General features: G+C 38.3%; 1 protein-coding gene across 4 annotated transcripts in view; it reads right to left on the bottom strand.

Annotated features, from left to right (window-relative positions):
• Nucleotides 1-12,962: 12,962 nt before the first annotated feature.
• paqr7a (progestin and adipoQ receptor family member VII, a) overlaps nt 12,963-13,530 on the bottom strand; it is a 14,535-nt gene continuing 13,967 nt past the window's right edge. For 3 of the 4 annotated variants that reach the window (XM_039819826.1, XM_039819828.1, XM_039819829.1), the window contains exon 3: nt 12,964-13,530. This exon is cut by the window's right edge and continues 1,962 nt beyond it. The gene's annotated coding sequence lies outside the window, so the exon portion shown is untranslated. The other variant, XM_039819827.1, reaches the window with a different exon arrangement.

Here is a 13,530-nt window from a genome sequence, read left to right as displayed (position 1 = left end):
GCAGTGATTGACACTCAGTTAGACACCCCCCCTGGCCCTGATTGGTGCATCTGAACAGGGACAGTTTCAGCAAATATGACAGAAAGTTAGTTTTTTTTGTTTACTAGTCTTACCTACTGCAACTTTAAATGTAAATATTGAAATTGGGAGAAATTAAATAAAACAGAAAAAGGTGAAAACTTTCAAGATAAGGTAGACATGTAATGTAAACATGTACAATTGATTAAGATTGATGCATAAAGATGTATAAACATTGAGGTAGAATAATGTTGATGTGAATAGATCATTTTCATACACATTAAAATTACATGAAATATGACTGGCACAAAATAGCAAAACTAGATGCAAGCTGAGATAACCCTGATGACATCACGCACAGGGGCTTATTCTTTCAGACTTTGGAACACTTCCTCCAGAGCCACTATGGATATCATAACTGTTTTCACAGGCTGATACTTCCCATGACATGTGATGTGTATGTCTAGGATGGAGTTACCGTTAAATGTAGCATTGACACTGATAGTCCCTTTATTGGACCAATGTAGAATCAAAGGTATCTAGTCTTACAGTAACTACATTTCTGGACACACAGGACCATGTTTTTACATGTGACCCAGTATAATAAGGCAAATTTACTTTGTTCTATTATGAACATACAAATGACAAAGTAGTTCCTTGAAACAGGAAGTGCTGTTGGTGAATTGGGAACTGAAGGCCGGGGTTGGCATTAGCTTAATTTGGCTATAAGAAGAAAAACGTCAACAAAGTTGACACTTTCCGATATTGAGAGGATCAATACCAATCTCACGTCTGTCAGTTAACTGTTAGCTAAGGTTAGCTTAGCTTAGCATGAAGACTGGGATCATGGGAAAACAGCTAGCCTGTCCCCGCCTCGAGGTCCTATTCACAAGGGATATTGCGCTAATGATGTTGTCCTGTCAGTAAGGTTGCAAATTAAACACATGAGATAAAACGTGCTTATAACTGAGTGTCAGAGGTGCTGAGAGATGGATTTGTATACTTTTGGACAGAGTCAGGTTCATCTATGCCACATGTGTCAAACTCAAGGCCCGCGGGCCAAATCTGGCCCCTGGCAGATTTAGATCCGGCCCTCATACAATTTCGGTTCATAATAAATTTTGGCCCACCTAGTTTTTGTCGCTTTTTCTGAAGTTTTTGTCACTTTTGTCGACACTTTTGGCACTTTTGCCGAAGTTTTTGCCGCATTTTCCTACTTTTTTCTCTCGCTTTTTTCAACCTTTTTTCTTTGATGGCTAAGTTACTTTTTGGGGGCTTTATGTTAACTAAGCTGTAAGGGAGAAAGGTATATGGGACATGCAATAATACAGTCAAAGATGTTTGACTTTTTCGATTAAATAAAAACATGTCAATAACTCTGGCCCTTGATGTGATTCTTATTTTCCAGTGTGGCCCGTAGTGAAACTGAGTTTGACAGCGCTAATCTATGCCAATCTATCATTTGGACTTGGCTCTGAAATCTTGGCTCTGAAGATTTTAAGAGCTTCCTTCGCGTGCTTTTAAATTTAAAGAAATAACAGGTAAGAAGTGAAATGAGATATTCAAAATATGTTAAGCATAATCATTAATGTATATAAGTATACATGTATATTAAATCAATATTGAATTTGAGGACAGCTCCAAAACATAAACATATGTGTTTTCTCTTAATTTATAGCTCTATAACGTTTTGCAGGTGTCAATTAAATCCTATGAAGTAGTTGTATTGATAAGATAAAGTTTTATGTATTTGAGGGAAATTGTGCATCTATATATTTACCTGGACAAGTCTGGTTTTGTTTTAACTTCAAAGTGCCAGAGGATTTAAGGGCCCTATCTTGCACCTGGTGCAGCGCAGCGCAAAGCCTGACGCAAGTCTCTTTGCTAGTTTAAGACCGACGCAGTTTTTCGTCCAGTGCCCACATCGTTTAAATAGCAAATGCACCTGCGCCCATCTTTGCACCCGTGGGCGTGCTGGTCTTACAGGGAGGTGTGTTCAGGTACATTCTGGGAGCATTGCTATCTTGAGGCAGCGGGAAGTGATCGCGCCAGTGACCAACAAAAACCTGGTCTAAAGTGGCCGGGTTGGTTCAGTGGTAGAGCAGGTGCACATATACTGAGAGGTTTATGCCTCAACGCAGAGATCCAGGGTTCGAATCCGACCTGTGACAATTTCCTGCGTGTCTTCCCCCCTCTCTCTCCCCTTACTCACCTAGCTGTCCTGTCAAATAAGGCGGAAAAAGCCCCCCAAAAAAACCTGGTCTAAAGTCAATAGTGCAGCATTTGATGTTATTTTAACAGCAAATTAGTAAAATGCACAGCGCGCGCACACTATGCTTGTTACACACACAGGGAAGCGCAGCAGCACACACACATGCAAAAGATTACAAATAAAAATATTACGGTGCAAATCCTCCATTATACCGGTACTAGCAATGCGCCAAGGTACAAACACACCTGGCTTTTAAAGGGAATGGGACATGACACTCTGATTGGTTTATTGCATGTTACGCCCAAAACACACCTATGAATTAATGAAGACACTAAGTACAACCCTTTAGAACCATGCGGCCGGCACATGGACCCTTTTTCTCTACCGTCAAACTAGCAAAAGTGGATTTGGACATGCCCTTAACGCACCTTCGCCATGCGCTTTACGCGCTGGCCTTAAAATAGGGCCCTAAATGTACTTCTCCTATACGTATGGGTCCCTCAATACTAAACTTCCTCCTTCATACCGGGGCCATACAGGAAAAGATTGACCTCCACCTGTAATTTACAATTAAGACAGAAGGAGACGGAATGATAAAGTTAAGGATTTAAATTGAGCATACTACTGATTGTAGCGAAGTAGTTAAAGGTGCTATAATATCAAAATAGTGAAAAACGTGGTCTGGAATTGCCTCCACAAGCTTTCACAGACCGTCCCCTAACTTAAGGCCAATATAGAGTTAGAGGGAGCTCTTTTCGATTTTTTCATTTACACATTGAAACAGAGACAAAAGGACATTCCAATGTTCTTTAACTTAAATTAACTTAAACTTACACAATTATTTTGTGATGTCTAGTAAGTAAAGTAATTCCACATGCATATGCCTATACAGTACATTTTTATATATTACACTTATATTCTATTTTTTTTATTCTATTTTCAATTATTTCAAATGGTAGTGAAATCTTTGTGAAAACGTTTTCCAATCAAACTAGCAAAATAGAAATTTTGGATCTTTGGATCAGTATTCAGATGGGATATAATAACAACAACAAGTTGTGATTAACACAAATAGAGCATAGTTCTCTGTTGCCAAGTCAAATGTTGAACATACATTAATGTTAATGTTTTTCGTATTTCCTTTACTGAATTGATTAGTGAAGTGTATGTTGTGGATCGGAGCCAGCAACTTCAAGTTCCTGAAATAAATCTTACTTGATTGGAGTCTGGTAATTACAGCCCAATTATAAACATGAGTTAAACACATTATGAGTGATCACGGTGAGCAGGAGGGGATGGCACAAACGTGAATGTCTTCATCAATTTTAAAAAGTTAGCTGATGACAATATTGTCTAATAGAAGCACAATGATGCACATACTGCAACAAAATCAACCCAAATATGTCTAATAACAAAATGGTAACAAAAGTGTTCTTACCAGGAGGTCAATAGAACAACACTATACGAAAGGCCTAACTTACTTCATAAGTAGAAGTAACAAGTACTAAGCAATAACACTAAGCATATGGTTTGGATGTTTACACTTGAGATAAAGAAGCTGTTTGGTGTGTGACAAACCAATGGGTGTGAACACAGTGTAAACAGACAGCTACCCTGCAGCTATGTGTCAGTACGGGCTTCAAATGTACTGCTAGTCGGTCGGACCAACGGCGCCTGGAGAGTCCTTGTTGTCACTTTGTCCCTCGGTTTATGAGCACAATGCAGATTTAGCTACAGTACGTTCCTGACCACTTGGGGGCAGCAGGTATCCCGTTCTTCATTTGAGCTACAGCCATCTGAGAAAAACACAATCCTTATTCTGATGAACAGGTTAAAGAGATGCCTTTTTAACTCCAAATGAATGTTTGCTTTCACCTTTTAAAGATCCCATGTCATGAAAATGTCACTTTATGAGGTTTTTTAACATTAATATGCTTCCCCCAGCCTGCCTATGGTCCCCCAGTGGCTAGAAATGGCTTGAAATGCGATAGGTGTAAACCGAGCCCTGGGTATCCTGCTCTGGCTTTGAGAAAATGAAAGCTCAGATGGCGGCCTGATTCGGTATCTTCTCCTTATGATGTCATAAAGGGAAAGGTTACCTCCCCTTTCTCTGCTTTGCCTGCCCAGAGAATTTGGCCCACCCATGAGAAAGAGAGACATCATGGCTTTCAAACGAAGCAAAGCATGGCAGTTGGTACCCCCTATATAGCTACAGACACAGAAATGGCACATCCTAAGGAAAGCTCATTGTAGGACTGGCTCTGGTGGCTGTAATTCTGCACCAAGGCTGAATTTCGGGAAAGAGACTTCAGATACAGTATTAGGGGGACCACTAAGGTCCTATATAAAAGAGACTTCAGATACAGTATTAGGGGACCACTAAGGCCTATATAAAAGAGACTTCAGATACAGTATTAGGGGACCACTAAGGCCTATATAAAAGAGACTTCAGATACAGTATTAGGGGACCACTAAGGCCTATATAAAAGAGACTTCAGATACAGTATTAGGGGACCACTAAGGTCTATATAAAAGAGACTTCAGATACAGTATTAGGGGACCACTAAGGCCTATATAAAAGAGACTTCAGATACAGTATTAGGGGACCACTAAGGCCTATATAAAAGAGACTTCAGATACAGTATTAGGGGACCACTAAGGTCTAAAAGAGACTTCAGATACAGTATTAGGGGACCACTAAGGCCTATATAAAAGAGACTTCAGATACAGTGTTAGGGGCCACTAAAGTTATATAAAAGAGACTTCCGATACAGTATTAGGGGACCACTAAAGTCTATATAAAAGACTCTTCAGATACAGTATTAGGGGACCACTAAGGTCTATATAAAAGAGTCTTCAGATACAGTATTAGGGGACCACTAAGGTCTATATAAAAGAGTCTTCAGATACAGTATTAGGGGACCACTAAGGTCTATATAAAAGAGACTTCAGATACAGTATTAGGGGACCACTAAGGCCTATATAAAAGAGACTTCAGATACAGTATTAGGGGACCACTAAGGTCTATATAAAAGAGACTTCAGATACAGTATTAGGGGACCACTAAGGCCTATATAAAAGAGACTTCAGATACAGTATTAGGGGACCACTAAGGCCTATATAAAAGAGACTTCAGATACAGTATTAGGGGACCACTAAGGTCTATATAAAAAGAGACTTCAGATACAGTATTAGGGGACCACTAAGGTCTATATAAAAGAGACTTCAGATACAGTATTAGGGGACCACTAAGGTCTATATAAAAGAGACTTCAGATACAGTATTAGGGGACCACTAAGGTCTATATAAAAGAGACTTCAGATACAGTATTAGGGGACCACTAAGGCCTATATAAAAGCATCCAAAGAGCACCATGTCATGGGACCGTTAATCTTCTTCTTTGCATCCAACTTGCATGACACATGATATGTTCAACTCAACATGATACAAGAATTGGTATTTATAATCAAATTATAGAAAGCTTGGTTACACTTTACTTGAAGGTATCTACATAAGAGTGACCGGTCATGAACGTGTCATAAACGTTTATAACAAATCATAAACGTTTATGACATAATGCTTCTGTCATTAAGTGTCATTCGTTTTTTGTCATGACAAGTTAGGGTTCATGTGTTCATAACAGTGTGATGTCACTCTTATGTAGATACCTTCAAGTAAAGTGTTACCGAAAGCTCTTTATTTTCCAGTTATTTGCACTAGTTACTAGCACTAGAGGCACTAGTACTTAACCGTTAGATAGATAAAACCATCTGAGAAGCCGTCATTGGAAACGGTTTGGGAAAGGACGGGCACTGTCAAAAAAGAACCTGGCATGGTGATTGGATGAACAGTACCTGTCCATCACGTTTGCCATTGTTGTTTTGAACGAAGACTAGCGGCCGCAACACACCCCTAAACCACCCCCGTAGCTGCCAGTAGCTCCTCACCAGACGCTGATTAGTTCGGTAAGTTGGTAGTTCAGACGCAAACACGTTAGGCTGGGCGCCTGCTCTACCAGGTGAGCTACCCAGGCGCCCAACCTAATGCATCTATAGAGGTTTACTCCTCTCCCCTACCATGTCTTCATCTGTCCTATGAAAATAAAGACCTAAAATGCCCAAAGAAAATCATCTTTGAAAAAAAATAAAATTTTTAAAAAACGCATTAGGTTGGAGCCTGACAAGATGGATTTTGCCGTGGTCTCGTGAATCACAATAATTATTATACTAAATTAATAGTAATTTTAAAATTAAATTTAGTTATTAGTACACTGTAAAAATTATCAGGGTGGTTCTACTTAAAATGTAAGTTCAATTGTCTTAAAATGTGAGTAAAGCAACATTAAGAATAGTGTTGTTTCAACCCACAAAGTTAGATTATAGAATATGTTTAATTAATATATTTATTGTTTGAACTTGATATGTATTTAAAAAACTATAATACTAATGTACTAAAAATTGTTCCTTGTAAGCAAAAAAAATTGTATGTATTTCATAAAAGTAAGTTAGAAAATTTAATAATAATAATTTATTGTTAGAATTATATGTAGTTAAAACAACCATATATTATTGTATATTCAAACTTTTTTTTGTTAAACAAAATACAATTACATTTAATTATAATTATTTTATTTAGTTAGTGTACTATTTTTAAGCAAATTATTATATTAACAAGAATAATTTTTAAAAATACAATGTAATAAATTTATTATTTTAATAAGTTATGTTAATAAGATAATTATGTTTTGTTTAATTAAATAAAGTTAATGAGGGTGATGTAACTAAGTTTTTTTAATTTTATTTATTTTTAATTTTAATTATTATTAATTTTATTAAAAAAATAAATTTTTTTAATAATAAAAATTTTCTTATAACAAATATTATTAAATTTAAATAAATAAATAAATAAATAGTGTGGGTGCTTGGGTGAGCCACCCCAGCCCCATAAAATAGTTCTTAAGCTTATTTGATCATTGTGCTAATAATGACACACTCAATTAATAGTAGAAATACTTCAAAGTTAATTATATTTTTATCAAACATAACATTAAATGTTAAAATAAAAAAAAATAAATACAAAAAAAACTACATTCAAATTAAAAATTAAACAAAAATTCAACAAATTGCAAATTAGAATTAACACAACTTATTTACCTGCATCAAAAAATGAAAATACTCAGTATGTAATTGGGGTTGGCTAAATTATGAGTGTATTTGAAAATTTTAAGTAATTTAATATGAGAAGAGTGAAATAAAATTACAATTCAAATTTACAGGTATTACTAGTGTTTGTTGTTTGCCACAACATTTTATATTTTATAAATTGATAGTAATACTATTATTGTATAATATTATTTTATTTTAACATGCTGTGAAGACAGTTATTTTAAAATCAAGAACCATTTTGTTAACACACACATTTTTTTACTATAACTACATAAATAATAACACATACATATCTATAAAATTAAATAGTGGACCCAAAATAAATAATTAATTTAAAACTATAAATTGATAAATTTGTATGGTTAGTTAAAAAATAGTGGAATAAAATGGTTTATTTTACAGTTAACACACACACACAGGCCTGAAATACACACACATGCACAGGTCCTATACAATTAAAATGGAGAGATGTCAGATGCCTCAGACTAAGGGGGCTGCAACTGCTGAACAGGAGACCCAGCAGTCCGTACTGGGACTTGAACCAGCAACCATGCTGTTCCCAACCCACCTCCCTACGGTCTGAGCTACTACGGGCCTAAACCAATGCTGACGAAGTACTTACAAACGGTGGGAACTTCTTCTTCGAAAAGAAGACTTCTTTTTTTTTTACACCACAATCAGTTTTGCATTACCTCACAATACTTATTTTAAGTTCCCTCGCATTAAGTTTTGCATTTCCTCTGATCCATAGAAATAAAGTGCTTTTAAAAAAAATTCATAATACTATTAGGTAGTAGACTGTAAAGTGTAGTCACAGTACAGCTACCGTAGCCATATCCCTAGCATCACAGATTCAACCACAAATGCTGCAATAGTCCAAACGATAACCATATCCACGGCCCCAGCTTCACGCAGCACAGCCAGACAGTATCCAGACAGTATACAGCCACTATCTCACTGTTAGTGGCTGTATACTGTCGCAGCTCAGACTTTTGAAAGGAGTAATGCACAATAATGCATCATGTAAAGTGTCCCATCATCTTTCCTTTTGTAGTATCTACAGAGTGATTACACAAACTGGCTGTTAATTAGAACTAGACTGGATGCACACAAAAGTTGTTAGGGCACGCAAATTCCAAATTTGACCATTAGGGGTCTCCGTAGGTACTTACAGCGGTTTAGCACCACTGTACTGTATATGGCACAAACTGGAACTAGATGCAGTGGTGGACTTTAACTTACAAATATAAGATAAAGGAAAAAAAATATTTCTGCCCAATAAGGGTGTTTGTAAGCCTTTGTTTAGACAGTGGTTGCCCCTTGCTCTTCCTACTGTGGCACAATAACAGCTGCTCTGACCAAGCAGACCTGACAGTCCTGCATGCGGCCAATCAAATACATACAAGTGCACATTTATGGTAGATCACAGTGAATACGATTACATGCACCTATTATTCAGTTGTTTGCCCATATTCCGAAAAAAAGAATATTCCAACTAAGCTGTTCACACGGCTTATGAAAATGAATATTCCACTAATGTACCCATTTACATGCAGGCATGCGAAACAGAACTTTTTCAAAGATTTCCACCGGTGGCGGACCAGTTTGACAATGTGAATCCAGACTCCCTCTTTCATTCCTTCAACCACCTTCTTGAAAAGGTTGGAGTTGCGATGTGTGCGCATATCAAAAAACCTGTTGATATCCAAGTCTTTCATAATGTTTAAAAGTAGGCGTAGGTTTTCTTTTGGGCATGCATCTCTACCGCAACCTTGCAAACTGTTGGTTAGCTGGTTTGTGAACAACAACCATAGCAACGCACAGAGCCATTAACAGGCAAGAGGCCTGCGGTAAAAACTCTGATTTGAGACGCATATTCCGAATGTGCTGTATAAACGTCCAAAGAATGCTCCTAAAACCCAAATAACACCAGCATATCCGACATGTCTTAATCAGAAAATGCTTTATTCGGAAAAAGGCTTTATTCGAAATATCCAAACGGAATATGCTGTTTACGTGACCCGTATCAAATTTGAAATATTGTCACATTTGGAATAATAGTGGAATATTAGTGTGCATGTAAACGTACTCAGTGAAACAAGATGGTTGTATTTCTGTTTAGCAGTGAAGCTCCTTGCCATTTTTTAAAGCAGGGGTCCTCAACGTTTTTTAGGCCAAGGACCACTAACCTGAAAGAGACACGAGCAGGGACCCCCGACTACATATATTGTGTTGAGTTGCATATTAAACTAGGCCTACCATAACATGTAGTACAGTACCCTGCAATACTAAGCTACTATTTACATATTCATATATCATCATGTTTTAATAACAATAACATACAAGTGGAAGGCACAGTGACTCCATTAGCTTAACTGTGTATAGTTATCGTATATCAGCTGTGTTTTTACGAATAGGGCGATTTATCTATTCCAATAATATGTTGGATTCATGATTGTGTATTTTTCGGGCCTATTTTAATTTTGAGGGAAGGAACTTTCAAAAAGGTATTAAACCATAATTTGGTGCCCCCCCCTGCAATGACTCTGAGGACCCCCTAGGGGTCACGGACCCCCTGTTGAAGATCACTGCTCTAAAGCTCTGTCTTGCCTCAATGTACGGCTGTAGTACCTGAACCAAACACAAGTTGGCCTTTCCACCACTTTGAATCCAATTGGATGGCATGTTGCGCTTCCTGGTTTACATGGAAACAGGACTTTTGGCAGGAGAGAAATATTTGGCACAGTGTGACCCATGACTTGCCTGCTTCCACCAAAAGCACATCAGGCTGATATAAAGTGCATGGAGTTTGCTCGCACACTTGGCTGGTGCCGAGGCAATTGCCAGAAAGGAAAAAAAGCTTCATTGACATAGTGTATCTCGTTCATCCCTGCCATTGGCTAAAAGGGTGCCCTGCTCAATGCCTGCGCAACCAATGGCAATGTCCCACACTTAAGCATAGTTTCCTGGCACCGCACAGAAACTGACGAGGGGTGCATACCAACTGGCTTCCCATCAACGTGGCTCTGATTCAAAGAAAAAGCTGGACAGGAGGGTTTGGTGGCCGTCTTTGAGTCAGCTTCAGCTCAGAGCATGGCCCTGGGTCCTAAATTTGTGCCAAGTCCCCTTTCAAAGAGTAGTGTATAGAGGCTGTTGGGCTGCATTTTCTAAATTGTACAGGGACAAGGGGTTATAACCTGGATTACTGCCTTTGCAGGACATACTGTGGTACTTGCAGTAGGTCTTTGAAGCTAGCTGGGACTGCCTGGACCTTCAAAGTTTGTGTGGCAGAGAAGAAGGATGCTGTGGTTAATACGTGGGTCAGACAGGGCTTTGCTTAGGTGACTCCCATCCAGACGGTTGGGGCCAATCTTACGTTGGGCTCTACACAGGGCTCAGCCCAGCATCAGTGTCAATTCACACAGAGAATCAGGCCGGGAAATAGTAACATGTTTTTATGTTGACTCGGTTCAATAAAGCACAGATTCACTCTGTGCTAGTCGCCAGTCTGAGCTTTACAAATGACCAACACACATGCATGCACAGCATCATAGTGTCAAGTGTATCCTGACAGTATGTAAATAACCACTTAGGCCCAGAGGAACCCGTTCAACAGGTTGCTATGGAGACCAATAAGCCATCCATTCAGAAGCAGCATTCAGATTTGGCATGCTCTGTTTTGCATCAAAAGTTTTTCCTGGTATACTACCGTTTTTAAACCTTCTGCCATAAAGAAAGATTACAGTATCTGCATTAACACATGTATCCTCCACAAACAGTAAGGAATCCGTTTTTTTAAATGCAATGCTGTTAACGTTTTTTTTTTGTGTGCAATTACAGTGGTTGCAATTATAAATGTGTATGCTATTATCTATTACAAGCAATATCATATCTACTCATTCTGTAGCTCTTGAAAATATCCAGTTCAGGAAATGGGAGCTGCTGTTGCTTTGCTGGGAGTAAAAAGGGGAAAACCTAAAAAGATCTATATCTGCACAGCAGGTGGATTGAGGCTATCACAAGGAGGCCATTATTTGAGATTATTTCATTTGGCATTAGCAAGAAAATATAGGTTTGACATATCGTTGAGAAAATAAACGGTTCATTAAGAGAAATAAATCTGCAACAGTTTCAAACCAATATATCAAAACAGGAACAAAAAGGTAGAATTCAATTTCCAATTGGAGTTTCAGTTCATCACACGTTAAACCGAGGGAAACATTAGATCAGACGTTAACTTTGACTTATTAAACTACCGTTTGGTCATTGAAATGGTTTGGTAATCTACACTATGTTACAGTGGCTTGGAGGTTAGGCTACACTCATATTGCATTTTAAAGATAACAATGAAGATAACATGTACATGTTATTCCCTGCCCAGTGTGTTAAGGTCAAAATGTTCCTGATAAATACTACCCAGTTCTCCGCATCAGTCTGGAACCTTTGTCATTTTCAGACACGTTTGATATTTTAGTTGCTCATGGGGAAAGTAGGGACAAAAGAATTTGACACAGTGAGGCAATGTTGCACACATGAAACCCAAGGAGCTTATGAGAAAAATTGTGCTTTTATAAAATAAAAATAAAAAGATTATTTCTGCCTTCAGACCAGGCCTGTCCCCAAGAGATGTTTGTTTAACTCAATCCCGCTGTCTTTACATCATGGTCAGTAGTAAGTATTGTTATCTCCCAAAGACATACATCATCATGGTACCTTTATCTGTAATTAGTACACTCATATTAAACCCATATTCATTTTTCCCTCTTGGACTCAAAGGCCATAATCAAGATTTCCAATAAGACACAATACAGTGATAGCTGACATCCTAATATACATAATACAAAACAGTTGACACATACTGCACGTCTTAGACATATTCGTCTCATTAAGACTTGATCAAACATTAGAGCCCTCATAAAAAAATATCCAGCTTTCAGAAATACAGTCCAAAGGCAGTGTGTCAATATATCTAAAAGGAATGGAAACAACAACAACAAAAAGGTTCAAATCTCATGCTGGGAAACATCTCATCGCGCGTCATCAGGTTTCAAACCTAACCTAAATGCATAAACCATAGACTGTAAAAATAATGGACAAAGCATCCGGCTTTTAAAATTGAAGCCAATGGGGAAATGCCTTAAACCTGCAGTCTATCTAATATCCAGTAGGGGGCGACTCCACTGGCTACAAAACGATGTCCAGAGAAAGTAACCCTACTTCTACTTGATTTATTACCTCAATAAACTTTTTAATGATGAGTTTATGGTCTCAATCGCTACTTTCAAGTCTTCTTCAATACAGCACAATGTTCATTATGTAAATTATGGTCCCATTTCTTTTTAAATTGACGATAAAAGCAGGGGATGCTTTAGGGGCAGAGGCTTAGCAATGCTAACCAGTCTTGTTCAGCGTGATGATAGGAAAGCTAGCTAGCTACCTAGTGCTAGCATTAGCTGGTAACTTAAAGTGAAGGTTTGGAGTAATTTCACCCTAGGGTCCTTTGCACCATGACCTCGAGCCAAACACCCCCCGAAGCTTTTTTCACCTGGGTCGAAGCTTAGTGCAGTCGCTAATGGATCCAGTGATGTATCTCGTAAATTACCCCACTAATAATGCCCGAAATGATACGAAACTTCTACACTAGTACACATAGGTTATGTACTCATAAAACGATGGATTGGAAAGTTTGTCTGTAGAAGTTTGGCATCATTTCGGGAATTATTAGTGGGGTAACTTACGAGATACAAACGTGGATCCATTAGTGCCTGCACTAAGCTATTCAGCTGATCACGCTAACTCGTCCGATGTTAGACCCGGCTGAAAAAAGCTTCTGGGGGGGGTGTTTGGCTCGAGGTCATGGTGCAAAGGACCCTAGGGTGAAATTACTCCGAACCATCACTTGAAGGGAAAGTTATCAGATTTTCTGTAATGCCGTACATGCAGATGAATGGCAGCAGTACCGGGAGGTCCGACCGTAAAACTCAGCTGGATGACTTGCTTCAGAAGGGTTGGAAATCGGCAACTTTCCCCCTTTAGCGTTTAGCTTAGAACAGCGCCATTGCAACCATAAACATGACGCGCATCATCCTACCCAGCTCAACCCTCTTGACAATAATCGTCACAAGATGCAACCAA

Source organism: Perca fluviatilis, chromosome 13 (assembly GCF_010015445.1).
Source record: "Perca fluviatilis chromosome 13, GENO_Pfluv_1.0, whole genome shotgun sequence".
Classification (NCBI taxonomy): domain Eukaryota; kingdom Metazoa; phylum Chordata; class Actinopteri; order Perciformes; family Percidae; genus Perca; species Perca fluviatilis.
The sequence above is the reverse complement of the archived record's forward strand: the minus strand, read 5'-3'. Positions and strand labels throughout refer to the sequence as shown.